The sequence below is a fragment of the Diprion similis genome, chromosome 4 (assembly GCF_021155765.1).
Source record: "Diprion similis isolate iyDipSimi1 chromosome 4, iyDipSimi1.1, whole genome shotgun sequence".
Taxonomy (NCBI): domain Eukaryota; kingdom Metazoa; phylum Arthropoda; class Insecta; order Hymenoptera; family Diprionidae; genus Diprion; species Diprion similis.
In genome coordinates this window covers 4204532-4225801 of record NC_060108.1, presented here as the reverse complement: position 1 = coordinate 4225801, position 21270 = coordinate 4204532, and positions in this window count along the sequence as shown.

Here is a 21270-nt window from a genome sequence, read left to right as displayed (position 1 = left end):
CTCACCGATATCCACGAAACAAACAGACGGACTTCGACTTCGTGTTTTAAGCAATATCAAAACAAAGACGACCGTTTCCGGCGTAATTTGACGCGCTGAATGCGATAAAACAAGTTTTAGGTCGCTAGCATGTATAGAAAAAAAGTTACTCACCGATATCCACGAAACAAACAAACGGAATTCGACTTCGTGTTTTGAGCAATATCAGAACAAAGACGACCGTTTCCGGCGTAATTTGACGCGCTGAATGCGATAAAACAAGTTTTAGGTCGCCAGCATGTATAGAAAAAAAGTTACTCACCGATATCTGAAAAACAAACAAACGGACTTCGACTTCGTGTTTTAAGCAATATCAAAACAAAGACGACCGTTTCCGGCGTAATTTGACGCGCTGAATGCGATAAAACAAGTTTTAGGTCGCTAGCATGTATAGAAAAAAAGTTACTCACCGATATCCACGAAACAAACCAACGGAATTCGACTTCGTGTTTTGAGCAATATCAGAACAAAGACGACCGTTTCCGGCGTAATTTGACGCGCTGAATGCGATAAAACATGTTTAAGGTCGCTAGCATGTATAGAAAAAAAGTTACTCACCGATATCTGAAAAACAAACAAACGGACTTCGACTTCGTGTTTTAAGCAATATCAAAACAAAGACGACCGTTTCCGGCGTAATTTGACGCGCTGAATGCGATAAAACAAGTTTTAGGTCGCTAGCATGTATAGAAAAAAAGTTACTCACCGATATCCACGAAACAAACAAACGGAATTCGACTCCGCGTTTTGAGCAATATCAGAACAAAGACGACCGTTTCCGGCGTAATTTGACGCGCTGAATGCGATAAAACAAGTTTCAGGTCGCTAGCATGTATAGAAAAAAAGTTACTCACTGATATCCACGAAACAAACAAACGGAATTCGACTCCGTGTTTTGAGCAATATCAGAACAAAGACGACCGTTTCCGGCGTAATTTGACGCGCTGAATGCGATAAAACAAGTTTCAGGTCGCTAGCATGTATAGAAAAAAAGTTACTCACCGATATCCACGAAACAAACAAACGGAATTCGACTCCGTGTTTTGAGCAATATCAGAACAAAGACGACCGTTTCCGGCGTAATTTGACGCGCTGAATGCGATAAAACAAGTTTTAGGCCGCTAGCATGTATAGAAAAGAAGTTACTCACCGATATCCACGAAACAAACAAACGGACTTCGACTTCGTGTTTTAAGCAATATCAAAACAAAGACGACCGTTTCCGGCGTAATTTGACGCGCCGAATGCGATAAAACAAGTTTTAGGTCGCTAGCATGTATAGAAAAAAAGTTACTCACCGATATCCACGAAACAAACAAACGGAATTCGACTTCGTGTTTTGAGCAATATCAGAACAAAGACGACCGTTTCCGGCGTAATTTGACGCGCTGAATGCGATAAAACAAGTTTTAGGTCGCCAGCATGTATAGAAAAAAAGTTACTCACCGATATCTGAAAAACAAACAAACGGACTTCGACTTCGTGTTTTAAGCAATATCAAAACAAAGACGACCGTTTCCGGCGTAATTTGACGCGCTGAATGCGATAAAACAAGTTTTAGGTCGCTAGCATGTATAGAAAAAAAGTTACTCACCGATATCCACGAAACAAACCAACGGAATTCGACTTCGTGTTTTGAGCAATATCAGAACAAAGACGACCGTTTCCGGCGTAATTTGACGCGCTGAATGCGATAAAACATGTTTAAGGTCGCTAGCATGTATAGAAAAAAAGTTACTCACCGATATCTGAAAAACAAACAAACGGACTTCGACTTCGTGTTTTAAGCAATATCAAAACAAAGACGACCGTTTCCGGCGTAATTTGACGCGCTGAATGCGATAAAACAAGTTTTAGGTCGCTAGCATGTATAGAAAAAAAGTTACTCACCGATATCCACGAAACAAACAAACGGAATTCGACTCCGCGTTTTGAGCAATATCAGAACAAAGACGACCGTTTCCGGCGTAATTTGACGCGCTGAATGCGATAAAACAAGTTTCAGGTCGCTAGCATGTATAGAAAAAAAGTTACTCACTGATATCCACGAAACAAACAAACGGAATTCGACTCCGTGTTTTGAGCAATATCAGAACAAAGACGACCGTTTCCGGCGTAATTTGACGCGCTGAATGCGATAAAACAAGTTTCAGGTCGCTAGCATGTATAGAAAAAAAGTTACTCACCGATATCCACGAAACAAACAAACGGAATTCGACTCCGTGTTTTGAGCAATATCAGAACAAAGACGACCGTTTCCGGCGTAATTTGACGCGCTGAATGCGATAAAACAAGTTTTAGGCCGCTAGCATGTATAGAAAAGAAGTTACTCACCGATATCCACGAAACAAACAAACGGACTTCGACTTCGTGTTTTAAGCAATATCAAAACAAAGACGACCGTTTCCGGCGTAATTTGACGCGCCGAATGCGATAAAACAAGTTTTAGGTCGCTAGCATGTATAGAAAAAAAGTTACTCACCGATATCCACGAAACAAACAAACGGAATTCGACTTCGTGTTTTGAGCAATATCAGAACAAAGACGACCGTTTCCGGCGTAATTTGACGCGCTGAATGCGATAAAACAAGTTTTAGGTCGCCAGCATGTATAGAAAAAAAGTTACTCACCGATATCTGAAAAACAAACAAACGGACTTCGACTTCGTGTTTTAAGCAATATCAAAACAAAGACGACCGTTTCCGGCGTAATTTGACGCGCTGAATGCGATAAAACAAGTTTTAGGTCGCTAGCATGTATAGAAAAAAAGTTACTCACCGATATCCACGAAACAAACCAACGGAATTCGACTTCGTGTTTTGAGCAATATCAGAACAAAGACGACCGTTTCCGGCGTAATTTGACGCGCTGAATGCGATAAAACAAGTTTTAGGTCGCTAGCATGTATAGAAAAAAAGTTACTCACCGATATCTGAAAAACAAACAAACGGACTTCGACTTCGTGTTTCAAGCAATATCAAAACAAAGACGACCGTTTCCGGCGTAATTTGACGCGCTGAATGCGATAAAACAAGTTTTAGGTCGCTAGCATGTATAGAAAAAAAGTTACTCACCGATATCCACGAAACAAACAAACGGAATTCGACTCCGCGTTTTGAGCAATATCAGAACAAAGACGACCGTTTCCGGCGTAATTTGACGCGCTGAATGCGATAAAACAAGTTTTAGGTCGCTAGCATGTATAGAAAAAAAGTTACTCACCGATATCTGAAAAACAAACAAACGGACTTCGACTTCGTGTTTTAAGCAATATCAAAACAAAGACGACCGTTTCCGGCGTAATTTGACGCGCTGAACGCGATAAAACAAGTTTTAGGTCGCTAGCATGTATAGAAAAAAAGTTACTCACCGATATCCACGAAACAAACAAACGGAATTCATCTCCGCGTTTTGAGCAATATCAGAACAAAGACGACCGTTTCCGGCGTAATTTGACGCGCTGAATGCGATAAAACAAGTTTTAGGTCGCTAGCATGTATAGAAAAAAAGTTACTCACCGATATCTGAAAATCAAACAAACGGACTTCGACTTCGTGTTTCAAGCAATATCAAAACAAAGACGACCGTTTTCGGCGTAATTTGACGCGCTGAATGCGATAAAACAAGTTTTAGGCCGCTAGCATGTATAGAAAAGAAGTTACTCACCGATATCCACGAAACAAACAAACGGAATTCGACTTCGTGTTTTGAGCAATATCAGAACAAAGACGACCGTTTCCGGCGTAATTTGACGCGCTGAATGCGATAAAACAAGTTTTAGGTCGCCAGCATGTATAGAAAAAAAGTTACTCACCGATATCTGAAAAACAAACAAACGGACTTCGACTTCGTGTTTTGAGCAATATCAAAACAAAGACGACCCTTTCCGGCGTAATTTGACGCGCTGAATGCGATAAAACAAGTTTTAGGTCGCTAGCATGTATAGAAAAAAATTAACTCACCGATATCCACGAAACAAACAAACGGGATTCGACTTCGTGTTTTGAGCAATATCAGAACAAAGACGACCGTTTCCGGCGTAATTTGACGCGCTGAATGCGATAAAACAAGTTTTAGGTCGCCAGCATGTATAGTAAAAAAGTTATCAACCGATATCTGAAAAACAAACAAACGGACTTCGACTTCGTGTTTTGAGCAATATCAAAACAAAGACGACCGTTTCCGGCGTAATTTGACGCGCTGAATGCGATGAAACAAGTTTTAGGTCGCTAGCATGTATAGAAAAAAAGTTACTCACCGATATCCACGAAACAAACAAACGGATTTCATCTCCGCGTTTTGAGCAATATTAGAACAAAGACGACCGTTTCCGGCGTAATTTGACGCGCTGAATGCGATAAAACAAGTTTTAGGTCGCTAGCATGTATAGAAAAAAAGTTACTCACCGATATCCACGAAACAAACAAACGGAATTCGACTCCGCGTTTTGAGCAATATCAGAACAAAGACGACCGTTTCCGGAGTAATTTGACGCGCTGAATGCGATAAAACAAGTTTTAGGTCGCTAGCATGTATAGAAAAAAAGTTACTCACCGATATCTGAAAAACAAACAAACGGACTTCGACTTCGTGTTTTAAGCAATATCAAAACAAAGACGACCGTTTCCGGCGTAATTTGACGCGCTGAATGCGATAAAACAAGTTTTAGGTCGCCAGCATGTATAGAAAAAAAGTTATCAGCCGATATCTGAAAAACAAACAAACGGACTTCGACTTCGTGTTTTGACCAATATCAGAACAAAGACGACCGTTTCCGGCGTAATTCGACGCGCTGAATGCGATAAAACAAGTTTTAGGTCGCTAGCATGTATAGAAAAAAAGTTACTCACCGATATCCACCAAACAAACAAACGGAATTCGACTTCGCGTTTTGAGCAATATCAGAACAAAGACGACCGTTTCCGGCGTAATTTGACGCGCTGAATGCGATAAAACAAGTTTCAGGTCGCTAGCATGTATAGAAAAAAAGTTACTCACCGATATCCACGAAACAAACAAACGGAATTCGACTCCGTGTTTTGAGCAATATCAGAACAAAGACGACCGTTTCCGGCGTAATTTGACGCGCTGAATGCGATAAAACAAGTTTCAGGTCGCTAGCATGTATAGAAAAAAAGTTACTCACCGATATCCACGAAACAAACAAACGGAATTCGACTCCGTGTTTTGAGCAATATCAGAACAAAGACGACCGTTTCCGGCGTAATTTGACGCGCTGAATGCGATAAAACAAGTTTTAGGCCGCTAGCATGTATAGAAAAGAAGTTACTCACCGATATCCACGAAACAAACAAACGGACTTCGACTTCGTGTTTTAAGCAATATCAAAACAAAGACGACCGTTTCCGGCGTAATTTGACGCGCTGAATGCGATAAAACAAGTTTTAGGTCGCTAGCATGTATAGAAAAAAAGTTACTCACCGATATCCACGAAACAAACAAACGGAATTCGACTTCGTGTTTTGAGCAATATCAGAACAAAGACGACCGTTTCCGGCGTAATTTGACGCGCTGAATGCGATAAAACAAGTTTTAGGTCGCCAGCATGTATAGAAAAAAAGTTACTCACCGATATCTGAAAAACAAACAAACGGACTTCGACTTCGTGTTTTAAGCAATATCAAAACAAAGACGACCGTTTCCGGCGTAATTTGACGCGCTGAATGCGATAAAACAAGTTTTAGGTCGCTAGCATGTATAGAAAAAAAGTTACTCACCGATATCCACGAAACAAACCAACGGAATTCGACTTCGTGTTTTGAGCAATATCAGAACAAAGACGACCGTTTCCGGCGTAATTTGACGCGCTGAATGCGATAAAACATGTTTAAGGTCGCTAGCATGTATAGAAAAAAAGTTACTCACCGATATCTGAAAAACAAACAAACGGACTTCGACTTCGTGTTTTAAGCAATATCAAAACAAAGACGACCGTTTCCGGCGTAATTTGACGCGCTGAATGCGATAAAACAAGTTTTAGGTCGCTAGCATGTATAGAAAAAAAGTTACTCACCGATATCCACGAAACAAACAAACGGAATTCGACTCCGCGTTTTGAGCAATATCAGAACAAAGACGACCGTTTCCGGCGTAATTTGACGCGCTGAATGCGATAAAACAAGTTTCAGGTCGCTAGCATGTATAGAAAAAAAGTTACTCACCGATATCCACGAAACAAACAAACGGAATTCGACTCCGTGTTTTGAGCAATATCAGAACAAAGACGACCGTTTCCGGCGTAATTTGACGCGCTGAATGCGATAAAACAAGTTTCAGGTCGCTAGCATGTATAGAAAAAAAGTTACTCACCGATATCCACGAAACAAACAAACGGAATTCGACTCCGTGTTTTGAGCAATATCAGAACAAAGACGACCGTTTCCGGCGTAATTTGACGCGCTGAATGCGATAAAACAAGTTTTAGGCCGCTAGCATGTATAGAAAAGAAGTTACTCACCGATATCCACGAAACAAACAAACGGACTTCGACTTCGTGTTTTAAGCAATATCAAAACAAAGACGACCGTTTCCGGCGTAATTTGACGCGCCGAATGCGATAAAACAAGTTTTAGGTCGCTAGCATGTATAGAAAAAAAGTTACTCACCGATATCCACGAAACAAACAAACGGAATTCGACTTCGTGTTTTGAGCAATATCAGAACAAAGACGACCGTTTCCGGCGTAATTTGACGCGCTGAATGCGATAAAACAAGTTTTAGGTCGCCAGCATGTATAGAAAAAAAGTTACTCACCGATATCTGAAAAACAAACAAACGGACTTCGACTTCGTGTTTTAAGCAATATCAAAACAAAGACGACCGTTTCCGGCGTAATTTGACGCGCTGAATGCGATAAAACAAGTTTTAGGTCGCTAGCATGTATAGAAAAAAAGTTACTCACCGATATCCACGAAACAAACCAACGAAATTCGACTTCGTGTTTTGAGCAATATCAGAACAAAGACGACCGTTTCCGGCGTAATTTGACGCGCTGAATGCGATAAAACAAGTTTTAGGTCGCTAGCATGTATAGAAAAAAAGTTACTCACCGATATCTGAAAAACAAACAAACGGACTTCGACTTCGTGTTTCAAGCAATATCAAAACAAAGACGACCGTTTCCGGCGTAATTTGACGCGCTGAATGCGATAAAACAAGTTTTAGGTCGCTAGCATGTATAGAAAAAAAGTTAATCACCGATATCCACGAAACAAACAAACGGAATTCGACTCCGCGTTTTGAGCAATATCAGAACAAAGACGACCGTTTCCGGCGTAATTTGACGCGCTGAATGCGATAAAACAAGTTTTAGGTCGCTAGCATGTATAGAAAAAAAGTTACTCACCGATATCTGAAAAACAAACAAACGGACTTCGACTTCGTGTTTTAAGCAATATCAAAACAAAGACGACCGTTTCCGGCGTAATTTGACGCGCTGAACGCGATAAAACAAGTTTTAGGTCGCTAGCATGTATAGAAAAAAAGTTATCAACCGATATCTGAAAAACAAACAAACGGACTTCGACTTCGTGTTTTGAGCAATATCAAAACAAAGACGACCGTTTCCGGCGTAATTTGACGCGCTGAATGCGATAAAACAAGTTTTAGGTCGCTAGCATGTATAGAAAAAAAGTTACTCACCGATATCCACGAAACAAACAAACGGATTTCATCTCCGCGTTTTGAGCAATATTAGAACAAAGACGACCGTTTCCGGCGTAATTTGACGCGCTGAATGCGATAAAACAAGTTTTAGGTCGCTAGCATGTATAGAAGAAAAGTTACTCACCGATATCTGAAAAACAAACAAACGGACTTCGACTTCGTGTTTTAAGCAACATCAAAACAAAGACGACCGTTTCCGGCGTAATTTGACGCGCTGAATGCGATAAAACAAGTTTTAGGTCGCTAGCATGTATAGAAAAAAAGTTACTCACCGATATCCACGAAACAAACAAACGGAATTCGACTCCGCGTTTTGAGCAATATCAGAACAAAGACGACCGTTTCCGGAGTAATTTGACGCGCTGAATGCGATAAAACAAGTTTTAGGTCGCTAGCATGTATAGAAAAAAAGTTACTCACCGATATCTGAAAAACAAACAAACGGACTTCGACTTCGTGTTTTAAGCAATATCAAAACAAAGACGACCGTTTCCGGCGTAATTTGACGCGCTGAATGCGATAAAACAAGTTTTAGGTCGCCAGCATGTATAGAAAAAAAGTTATCAGCCGATATCTGAAAAACAAACAAACGGACTTCGACTTCGTGTTCTGAGCAATATCAGAACAAAGACGACCGTTTCCGGCGTAATTCGACGCGCTGAATGCGATAAAACAAGTTTTAGGTCGCTAGCATGTATAGAAAAAAAGTTACTCACCGATATCCACCAAACAAACAAACGGAATTCGACTTCGCGTTTTGAGCAATATCAGAACAAAGACGACCGTTTCCGGCGTAATTTGACGCGCTGAATGCGATAAAACAAGTTTCAGGTCGCTAGCATGTATAGAAAAAAAGTTACTCACCGATATCCACGAAACAAACAAACGGAATTCGACTCCGTGTTTTGAGCAATATCAGAACAAAGACGACCGTTTCCGGCGTAATTTGACGCGCTGAATGCGATAAAACAAGTTTCAGGTCGCTAGCATGTATAGAAAAAAAGTTACTCACCGATATCCACGAAACAAACAAACGGAATTCGACTCCGTGTTTTGAGCAATATCAGAACAAAGACGACCGTTTCCGGCGTAATTTGACGCGCTGAATGCGATAAAACAAGTTTTAGGCCGCTAGCATGTATAGAAAAGAAGTTACTCACCGATATCCACGAAACAAACAAACGGACTTCGACTTCGTGTTCTAAGCAATATCAAAACAAAGACGACCGTTTCCGGCGTAATTTGACGCGCTGAATGCGATAAAACAAGTTTTAGGTCGCTAGCATGTATAGAAAAAAAGTTACTCACCGAAATCCACGAAACAAACAAACGGAATTCGACTTCGTGTTTTGAGCAATATCGGAACAAAGACGACCGTTTCCGGCGTAATTTGACGCGCTGAATGCGATAAAACAAGTTTTAGGCCGCTAGCATGTATAGAAAAGAAGTTACTCACCGATATCCACGAAACAAACAAACGGAATTCGAATTCGTGTTTTGAGCAATATCAGAACAAAGACGACCGTTTCCGGCGTAATTTGACGCGCTGAATGCGATAAAACAAGTTTTAGGTCGCCAGCATGTATAGAAAAGAAGTTACTCACCGATATCCACGAAACAAACAAACGGACTTCGACTTCGTGTTCTAAGCAATATCAAAACAAAGACGACCGTTTCCGGAGTAATTTGACGCGCTGAATGCGATAAAACAAGTTTTAGGTCGCTAGCATGTATAGAAAAAAAGTTACTCACCGATATCCACGAAACAAACCAACGGAATTCGACTTCGTGTTTTGAGCAATATCAGAACAAAGACGACCGTTTCCGGCGTAATTTGACGCGCTGAATGCGATAAAACAAGTTTTAGGTCGCTAGCATGTATAGAAAAAAAGTTACTCACCGATATCTGAAAAACAAACAAACGGACTTCGACTTCGTGTTTTAAGCAATATCAAAACAAAGACGACCGTTTCCGGCGTAATTTGACGCGCTGAATGCGATAAAACAAGTTTTAGGTCGCTAGCATGTATAGAAAAAAAGTTACTCACCGATATCCACGAAACAAACAAACGGAATTCGACTCCGCGTTTTGAGCAATATCAGAACAAAGACGACCGTTTCCGGCGTAATTTGACGCGCTGAATGCGATAAAACAAGTTTTAGGTCGCTAGCATGTATAGAAAAAAAGTTACTCACCGATATCTGAAAAACAAACAAACGGACTTCGACTTCGTGTTTTAAGCAATATCAAAACAAAGACGACCGTTTCCGGCGTAATTTGACGCGCTGAACGCGATAAAACAAGTTTTAGGTCGCTAGCATGTATAGAAAAAAAGTTACTCACCGATATCCACGAAACAAACAAACGGAATTCGACTCCGCGTTTTGAGCAATATCAGAACAAAGACGACCGTTTCCGGAGTAATTTGACGCGCTGAATGCGATGAAACAAGTTTTAGGTCGCTAGCATGTATAGAAAAAAAGTTACTCACCGATATCTGAAAAACAAACAAACGGACTTCGACTTCGTGTTTTAAGCAATATCAAAACAAAGACGACCGTTTCCGGCGTAATTTGACGCGCTGAATGCGATAAAACAAGTTTTAGGTCGCCAGCATGTATAGAAAAAAAGTTATCAGCCGATATCTGAAAAACAAACAAACGGACTTCGACTTCGTGTTCTGAGCAATATCAGAACAAAGACGACCGTTTCCGGCGTAATTCGACGCGCTGAATGCGATAAAACAAGTTTCAGGTCGCTAGCATGTATAGAAAAAAAGTTACTCACCGATATCCACCAAACAAACAAACGGAATTCGACTTCGCGTTTTGAGCAATATCAGAACAAAGACGACCGTTTCCGGCGTAATTTGACGCGCTGAATGCGATAAAACAAGTTTCAGGTCGCTAGCATGTATAGAAAAAAAGTTACTCACCGATATCCACGAAACAAACAAACGGAATTCGACTCCGTGTTTTGAGCAATATCAGAACAAAGACGACCGTTTCCGGCGTAATTTGACGCGCTGAATGCGATAAAACAAGTTTCAGGTCGCTAGCATGTATAGAAAAAAAGTTACTCACCGATATCCACGAAACAAACAAACGGAATTCGACTCCGTGTTTTGAGCAATATCAGAACAAAGACGACCGTTTCCGGCGTAATTTGACGCGCTGAATGCGATAAAACAAGTTTTAGGCCGCTAGCATGTATAGAAAAGAAGTTACTCACCGATATCCACGAAACAAACAAACGGACTTCGACTTCGTGTTCTAAGCAATATCAAAACAAAGACGACCGTTTCCGGCGTAATTTGACGCGCTGAATGCGATAAAACAAGTTTTAGGTCGCTAGCATGTATAGAAAAAAAGTTACTCACCGAAATCCACGAAACAAACAAACGGAATTCGACTTCGTGTTTTGAGCAATATCGGAACAAAGACGACCGTTTCCGGCGTAATTTGACGCGCTGAATGCGATAAAACAAGTTTTAGGCCGCTAGCATGTATAGAAAAGAAGTTACTCACCGATATCCACGAAACAAACAAACGGAATTCGAATTCGTGTTTTGAGCAATATCAGAACAAAGACGACCGTTTCCGGCGTAATTTGACGCGCTGAATGCGATAAAACAAGTTTTAGGTCGCCAGCATGTATAGAAAAGAAGTTACTCACCGATATCCACGAAACAAACAAACGGACTTCGACTTCGTGTTCTAAGCAATATCAAAACAAAGACGACCGTTTCCGGAGTAATTTGACGCGCTGAATGCGATAAAACAAGTTTTAGGTCGCTAGCATGTATAGAAAAAAAGTTACTCACCGATATCCACGAAACAAACCAACGGAATTCGACTTCGTGTTTTGAGCAATATCAGAACAAAGACGACCGTTTCCGGCGTAATTTGACGCGCTGAATGCGATAAAACAAGTTTTAGGTCGCTAGCATGTATAGAAAAAAAGTTACTCACCGATATCTGAAAAACAAACAAACGGACTTCGACTTCGTGTTTTAAGCAATATCAAAACAAAGACGACCGTTTCCGGCGTAATTTGACGCGCTGAATGCGATAAAACAAGTTTTAGGTCGCTAGCATGTATAGAAAAAAAGTTACTCACCGATATCCACGAAACAAACAAACGGAATTCGACTCCGCGTTTTGAGCAATATCAGAACAAAGACGACCGTTTCCGGCGTAATTTGACGCGCTGAATGCGATAAAACAAGTTTTAGGTCGCTAGCATGTATAGAAAAAAAGTTACTCACCGATATCTGAAAAACAAACAAACGGACTTCGACTTCGTGTTTTAAGCAATATCAAAACAAAGACGACCGTTTCCGGCGTAATTTGACGCGCTGAACGCGATAAAACAAGTTTTAGGTCGCTAGCATGTATAGAAAAAAAGTTACTCACCGATATCCACGAAACAAACAAACGGAATTCGACTCCGCGTTTTGAGCAATATCAGAACAAAGACGACCGTTTCCGGAGTAATTTGACGCGCTGAATGCGATGAAACAAGTTTTAGGTCGCTAGCATGTATAGAAAAAAAGTTACTCACCGATATCTGAAAAACAAACAAACGGACTTCGACTTCGTGTTTTAAGCAATATCAAAACAAAGACGACCGTTTCCGGCGTAATTTGACGCGCTGAATGCGATAAAACAAGTTTTAGGTCGCCAGCATGTATAGAAAAAAAGTTATCAGCCGATATCTGAAAAACAAACAAACGGACTTCGACTTCGTGTTCTGAGCAATATCAGAACAAAGACGACCGTTTCCGGCGTAATTCGACGCGCTGAATGCGATAAAACAAGTTTCAGGTCGCTAGCATGTATAGAAAAAAAGTTACTCACCGATATCCACCAAACAAACAAACGGAATTCGACTTCGCGTTTTGAGCAATATCAGAACAAAGACGACCGTTTCCGGCGTAATTTGACGCGCTGAATGCGATAAAACAAGTTTCAGGTCGCTAGCATGTATAGAAAAAAAGTTACTCACCGATATCCACGAAACAAACAAACGGAATTCGACTCCGTGTTTTGAGCAATATCAGAACAAAGACGACCGTTTCCGGCGTAATTTGACGCGCTGAATGCGATAAAACAAGTTTCAGGTCGCTAGCATGTATAGAAAAAAAGTTACTCACCGATATCCACGAAACAAACAAACGGAATTCGACTCCGTGTTTTGAGCAATATCAGAACAAAGACGACCGTTTCCGGCGTAATTTGACGCGCTGAATGCGATAAAACAAGTTTTAGGCCGCTAGCATGTATAGAAAAGAAGTTACTCACCGATATCCACGAAACAAACAAACGGACTTCGACTTCGTGTTCTAAGCAATATCAAAACAAAGACGACCGTTTCCGGCGTAATTTGACGCGCTGAATGCGATAAAACAAGTTTTAGGTCGCTAGCATGTATAGAAAAAAAGTTACTCACCGAAATCCACGAAACAAACAAACGGAATTCGACTTCGTGTTTTGAGCAATATCGGAACAAAGACGACCGTTTCCGGCGTAATTTGACGCGCTGAATGCGATAAAACAAGTTTTAGGCCGCTAGCATGTATAGAAAAGAAGTTACTCACCGATATCCACGAAACAAACAAACGGAATTCGAATTCGTGTTTTGAGCAATATCAGAACAAAGACGACCGTTTCCGGCGTAATTTGACGCGCTGAATGCGATAAAACAAGTTTTAGGTCGCCAGCATGTATAGAAAAGAAGTTACTCACCGATATCCACGAAACAAACAAACGGACTTCGACTTCGTGTTCTAAGCAATATCAAAACAAAGACGACCGTTTCCGGAGTAATTTGACGCGCTGAATGCGATAAAACAAGTTTTAGGTCGCTAGCATGTATAGAAAAAAAGTTACTCACCGATATCCACGAAACAAACCAACGGAATTCGACTTCGTGTTTTGAGCAATATCAGAACAAAGACGACCGTTTCCGGCGTAATTTGACGCGCTGAATGCGATAAAACAAGTTTTAGGTCGCTAGCATGTATAGAAAAAAAGTTACTCACCGATATCTGAAAAACAAACAAACGGACTTCGACTTCGTGTTTTAAGCAATATCAAAACAAAGACGACCGTTTCCGGCGTAATTTGACGCGCTGAATGCGATAAAACAAGTTTTAGGTCGCTAGCATGTATAGAAAAAAAGTTACTCACCGATATCCACGAAACAAACAAACGGAATTCGACTCCGCGTTTTGAGCAATATCAGAACAAAGACGACCGTTTCCGGCGTAATTTGACGCGCTGAATGCGATAAAACAAGTTTTAGGTCGCTAGCATGTATAGAAAAAAAGTTACTCACCGATATCTGAAAAACAAACAAACGGACTTCGACTTCGTGTTTTAAGCAATATCAAAACAAAGACGACCGTTTCCGGCGTAATTTGACGCGCTGAACGCGATAAAACAAGTTTTAGGTCGCTAGCATGTATAGAAAAAAAGTTACTCACCGATATCCACGAAACAAACAAACGGAATTCGACTCCGCGTTTTGAGCAATATCAGAACAAAGACGACCGTTTCCGGAGTAATTTGACGCGCTGAATGCGATAAAACAAGTTTTAGGTCGCTAGCATGTATAGAAAAAAAGTTACTCACCGATATCTGAAAAACAAACAAACGGACTTCGACTTCGTGTTTTAAGCAATATCAAAACAAAGACGACCGTTTCCGGCGTAATTTGACGCGCTGAATGCGATAAAACAAGTTTTAGGTCGCCAGCATGTATAGAAAAAAAGTTATCAGCCGATATCTGAAAAACAAACAAACGGACTTCGACTTCGTGTTCTGAGCAATATCAGAACAAAGACGACCGTTTCCGGCGTAATTCGACGCGCTGAATGCGATAAAACAAGTTTTAGGTCGCTAGCATGTATAGAAAAAAAGTTACTCACCGATATCCACCAAACAAACAAACGGAATTCGACTTCGCGTTTTGAGCAATATCAGAACAAAGACGACCGTTTCCGGCGTAATTTGACGCGCTGAATGCGATAAAACAAGTTTCAGGTCGCTAGCATGTATAGAAAAAAAGTTACTCACCGATATCCACGAAACAAACAAACGGAATTCGACTCCGTGTTTTGAGCAATATCAGAACAAAGACGACCGTTTCCGGCGTAATTTGACGCGCTGAATGCGATAAAACAAGTTTCAGGTCGCTAGCATGTATAGAAAAAAAGTTACTCACCGATATCCACGAAACAAACAAACGGAATTCGACTCCGTGTTTTGAGCAATATCAGAACAAAGACGACCGTTTCCGGCGTAATTTGACGCGCTGAATGCGATAAAACAAGTTTTAGGCCGCTAGCATGTATAGAAAAGAAGTTACTCACCGATATCCACGAAACAAACAAACGGACTTCGACTTCGTGTTCTAAGCAATATCAAAACAAAGACGACCGTTTCCGGCGTAATTTGACGCGCTGAATGCGATAAAACAAGTTTTAGGTCGCTAGCATGTATAGAAAAAAAGTTACTCACCGATATCCACGAAACAAACAAACGGAATTCGACTTCGTGTTTTGAGCAATATCGGAACAAAGACGACCGTTTCCGGCGTAATTTGACGCGCTGAATGCGATAAAACAAGTTTTAGGCCGCTAGCATGTATAGAAAAGAAGTTACTCACCGATATCCACGAAACAAACAAACGGAATTCGAATTCGTGTTTTGAGCAATATCAGAACAAAGACGACCGTTTCCGGCGTAATTTGACGCGCTGAATGCGATAAAACAAGTTTTAGGTCGCCAGCATGTATAGAAAAGAAGTTACTCACCGATATCCACGAAACAAACAAACGGACTTCGACTTCGTGTTCTAAGCAATATCAAAACAAAGACGACCGTTTCCGGCGTAATTTGACGCGCTGAATGCGATAAAACAAGTTTTAGGTCGCTAGCATGTATAGAAAAAAAGTTACTCACCGATATCCACGAAACAAACCAACGGAATTCGACTTCGTGTTTTGAGCAATATCAGAACAAAGACGACCGTTTCCGGCGTAATTTAACGCGCTGAATGCGATAAAACAAGTTTTAGGTCGCTAGCATGTATAGAAAAAAAGTTACTCACCGATATCTGAAAAACAAACAAACGGACTTCGACTTCGTGTTTTAAGCAATATCAAAACAAAGACGACCGTTTCCGGCGTAATTTGACGCGCTGAATGCGATAAAACAAGTTTTAGGTCGCTAGCATGTATAGAAAAAAAGTTACTCACCGATATCCACGAAACAAACAAACGGAATTCGACTCCGCGTTTTGAGCAATATCAGAACAAAGACGACCGTTTCCGGCGTAATTTGACGCGCTGAATGCGATAAAACAAGTTTTAGGTCGCTAGCATGTATAGAAAAAAAGTTACTCACCGATATCTGAAAAACAAACAAACGGACTTCGACTTCGTGTTTTAAGCAATATCAAAACAAAGACGACCGTTTCCGGCGTAATTTGACGCGCTGAACGCGATAAAACAAGTTTTAGGTCGCTAGCATGTATAGAAAAAAAGTTACTCACCGATATCCACGAAACAAACAAACGGAATTCATCTCCGCGTTTTGAGCAATATCAGAACAAAGACGACCGTTTCCGGCGTAATTTGACGCGCTGAATGCGATAAAACAAGTTTTAGGTCGCTAGCATGTATAGAAAAAAAGTTACTCACCGATATCTGAAAATCAAACAAACGGACTTCGACTTCGTGTTTCAAGCAATATCAAAACAAAGACGACCGTTTTCGGCGTAATTTGACGCGCTGAATGCGATAAAACAAGTTTTAGGCCGCTAGCATGTATAGAAAAGAAGTTACTCACCGATATCTGAAAAACAAACAAACGGACTTCGACTTCGTGTTTTAAGCAATATCAAAACAAAGACGACCGTTTCCGGCGTAATTTGACGCGCTGAATGCGATAAAACAAGTTTTAGGTCGCTAGCATGTATAAAAAAAAAGTTACTTACCGATATCCACGAAACAAACAAACGGAATTCGACTCCGCGTTTTGAGCAATATCAGAACAAAGACGACCGTTTCCGGCGTAATTTGACGCGCTGAATGCGATAAAACAAGTTTTAGGTCGCTAGCATGTATAGAAAAAAAGTTACTCACCGATATCCACGAAACAAACAAACGGAATTCGACTTCGTGTTTTGAGCAATATCAGAACAAAGACGACCGTTTCCGGCGTAATTTGACGCGCTGAATGCGATAAAACAAGTTTTCGGTCGCCAGCATGTATAGAAAAAAAGTTACTCACCGATATCTGAAAAACAAACAAACGGACTTCGACTTCGTGTTTTAAGCAATATCAAAACAAAGACGTCCGTTTTCGGCGTAATTTGACGCGCTGAATGCGATAAAACAAGTTTTAGGTCGCTAGCATGTATAGAAAAAAAGTTACTCACCGATATCCACGAAACAAACAAACGGAATTCATCTCCGCGTTTTGAGCAATATCAGAACAAAGACGACCGTTTCCGGCGTAATTTGACGCGCTGAATGCGATAAAACAAGTTTTAGGTCGCTAGCATGTATAGAAAAAAAGTTACTCACCGATATCTGAAAAACAAACAAACGGACTTCGACTTCGTGTTTTAAGCAATATCAAAACAAAGACGACCGTTTCCGGCGTAATTTGACGCGCTGAATGCGATAAAACAAGTTTTAGGTCGCTAGCATGTATAGAAAAAAAGTTACTCACCGATATCCACGAAACAAACAAACGGAATTCGACTTCGCGTTTTGAGCAATATCAGAACAAAGACGACCGTTTCCGGCGTAATTTGACGCGCTGAATGCGATAAAACAAGTTTCAGGTCGCTAGCATGTATAGAAAAAAAGTTACTCACCGATATCCACGAAACAAACAAACGGTATTCGACTTCGTGTTTTGAGCAATATCAGAACAAAGACGACCGTTTCCGGCGTAATTTGACGCGCTGAATGCGATAAAACAAGTTTTAGGTCGCCAGCATGTATAGAAAAAAAGTTACTCACCGATATCTGAAAAACAAACAAACGGACTTCGACTTCGTGTTTTAAGCAATATTAAAACAAAGACGTCCGTTTCCGGCGTAATTTGACGCGCTGAATGCGATAAAACAAGTTTCAGGTCGCTAGCATGTATAGAAAAAAAGTTACTCACCGATATCCACGAAACAAACAAACGGAATTCATCTCCGCGTTTTGAGCAATATCAGAACAAAGACGACCGTTTCCGGCGTAATTTGACGCGCTGAATGCGATAAAACAAGTTTTAGGTCGCTAGCATGTATAGAAAAAAAGTTACTCACCGATATCTGAAAAACAAACAAACGGACTTCGACTTCGTGTTTTAAGCAATATCAAAACAAAGACGACCGTTTCCGGCGTAATTTGACGCGCTAAATGCGATAAAACAAGTTTTAGGTCGCTAGCATGTATAGAAAAAAAGTTACTCACCGATATCCACGAAACAAACAAACGGAATTCGACCTCGTGTTTTGAGCAATATCAGAACAAAGACGACCGTTTCCGGCGTAATTTGACGCGCTGAATGCGATAAAACAAGTTTTAGGTCGCTAGCATGTATAGAAAAAAAGTTACTCACCGATATCCACGAAACAAACAAACGGAATTCGACTTCGTGTTTTGAGCAATATCAGAACAAAGACGACCGTTTCCGGCGTAATTTGACGCGCTGAATGCGATAAAACAAGTTTTAGGCCGCTAGCATGTATAGAAAAGAAGTCACTCACCGATATCCACGAAACAAACAAACGGACTTCGACTTCGTGTTTTAAGCAATATCAAAACAAAGACGACCGTTTCCGGCGTAATTTGACGCGCTGAATGCGATAAAACAAGTTTTAGGTCGCTAGCATGTATAGAAAAAAAGTTACTCACCGATATCCACAAAACAAACAAACGGAATTCGACTTCGTGTTTTGAGCAATATCAGAACAAAGACGACCGTTTCCGGCGTAATTTGACGCGCTGAATGCGATAAAACAAGTTTTAGGTCGCCAGCATGTATAGTAAAAAAGTTATCAACCGATATCTGAAAAACAAACAAACGGACTTCGACTTCGTGTTTTAAGCAATATCAGAACAAAGACGACCGTTTCCGGCGTAATTTGACGCGCTGAATGCGATAAAACAAGTTTTAGGTCGCTAGCATGTATAGAAAAAAAGTTGCTCACCGATATCCACGAAACAAACAAACGGAATTCGACTTCGTGTTTTGAGCAATATCAGAACAAAGACGACCGTTTCCGGCGTAATTTGACGCGCTGAATGCGATAAAACAAGTTTTAGGTCGCTAGCATGTATAGAAAAAAAGTTACTCACCGATATCCACGAAACAAACAAACGGAATTCGACTTCGCGTTTTGAGCAATATCAGAACAAAGACGACCGTTTCCGGCGTAATTTGACGCGCTGAATGCGATAAAACAAGTTTCAGGTCGCTAGCATGTATAGAAAAAAAGTTACTCACCGATATCCACGAAACAAACAAACGGAATTCGACTCCGTGTTTTGAGCAATATCAGAACAAAGACGACCGTTTCCGGCGTAATTTGACGCGCTGAATGCGATAAAACAAGTTTTAGGTCGCCAGCATGTATAGTAAAAAAGTTATCAACCGATATCTGAAAAACAAACAAACGGACTTCAACTTCGTGTTTTGAGCAATATCGGAACAAAGACGACCGTTTCCGGCGTTATTTGACGCGCTGAATGCGATAAAACAAGTTTCAGGTCGCTAGCATGTATAAAAAAAAAGTTACTCACCGATATCCACGAAACAAACAAACGGAATTCGACTCCGTGTTTTGAGCAATATCAGAACAAAGACGACCGTTTCCGGCGTAATTTGACGCGCTGAATGCGATAAAACAAGTTTTAGGCCGCTAGCATGTATAGAAAAGAAGTTACCCACCGATATCCACGAAACAAACAAACGGAATTCGACTTCGTGTTTTGAGCAATATCAAAACAAAGACGACCGTTTCCGGCGTAATTTGACGCGCTGGATGCGATAAAACAGGTTTCAGGTCGCTAGCATGTATAGAAAAAAAGTTACTCACCGATATCCACGAAACAAACAAACGGAATTCGACTTCGTGTTTTGAGCAATATCAGAACAAAGACGACCGTTTCCGGCGTAATTTGACGCGCTGAATGCGATCAAACAAGTTTTAGGTCGCCAGCATGTATAGAAAAAAAGTTACTCACCGATATCTGAAAAACAAACAAACGGACTTCGACTTCGTGTTTTAAGCAATATCAAAACAAAGACGTCCGTTTCCGGCGTAATTTGACGCGCTGAATGCGATAAAACAAGTTTTAGGTCGCTAGCATGTATAGAAAAAAAGTTACTCACCGATATCCACGAAACAAACAAACGGAATTCATCTCCGCGTTTTGAGCAATATCAGAACAAAGACGACCGTTTCCGGCGTAATTTGACGCGCTGGATGCGATAAAACAAGTTTTAGGTCGCTAGCATGTATAGAAAAAAAGTTACTCACCGATATCCACGAAACAAACAAACGGAATTCGACCTCGTGTTTTGAGCAATATCAGAACAAAGACGACCGTTTCCGGCGTAATTTGACGCGCTGAATGCGATAAAACAAGTTTTAGGTCGCTAGCATGTATAGAAAAAAAGTTACTCACCGATATCCACGAAACAAACAAACGGAATTCGACTTCGTGTTTTGAGCAATATCAGAACAAAGACGACCGTTTCCGGCGTAATTTGACGCGCTGAATGCGATAAAACAAGTTTTAGGTCGCCAGCATGTATAGAAAAAAAGTTACTCACCGATATCTGAAAAACAAACAAACGGACTTCGACTTCGTGTTTTAAGCAATATCAAAACAAAGACGTCCGTTTCCGGCGTAATTTGACGCGCTGAATGCGATAAAACAAGTTTTAGGTCGCTAGCATGTATAGAAAAAAAGTTACTCACCGATATCCACGAAACAAACAAACGGAATTCGACTTCGCGTTTTGAGCAATATCAGAACAAAGACGACCGTTTCCGGCGTAATTTGACGCGCTGAATGCGATAAAACAAGTTTTAGGTCGCTAGCATGTATAGAAAAAAAGTTACTCACCGATATCTGGAAATCAAACAAACGGACTTCGACTTCGTGTTTTAAGCAATATCAAAACAAAGACGACCGTTTCCGGCGTAATTTGACGCGCTGAATGCGATAAAACAAGTTTTAGGTCGCTAGCATGTATAGAAAAAAAGTTACTCACCGATATCCACGAAACAAACAAACGGAATTCGACTTCGTGTTTTGAGCAATATCAGAACAAAGACGACCGTTTCCGGCGTAATTTGACGCGCTGGATGCGATAAAACAAGTTTTAGGTCGCTAGCATGTATAGAAAAAAAGTTACTCACCGATATCCACGAAACAAACAAACGGAATTCGACTTCGTGTTTTGAGCAATATCAGAACAAAGACGACCGTTTCCGGCGTAATTTGATGCGCTGAATGCGAT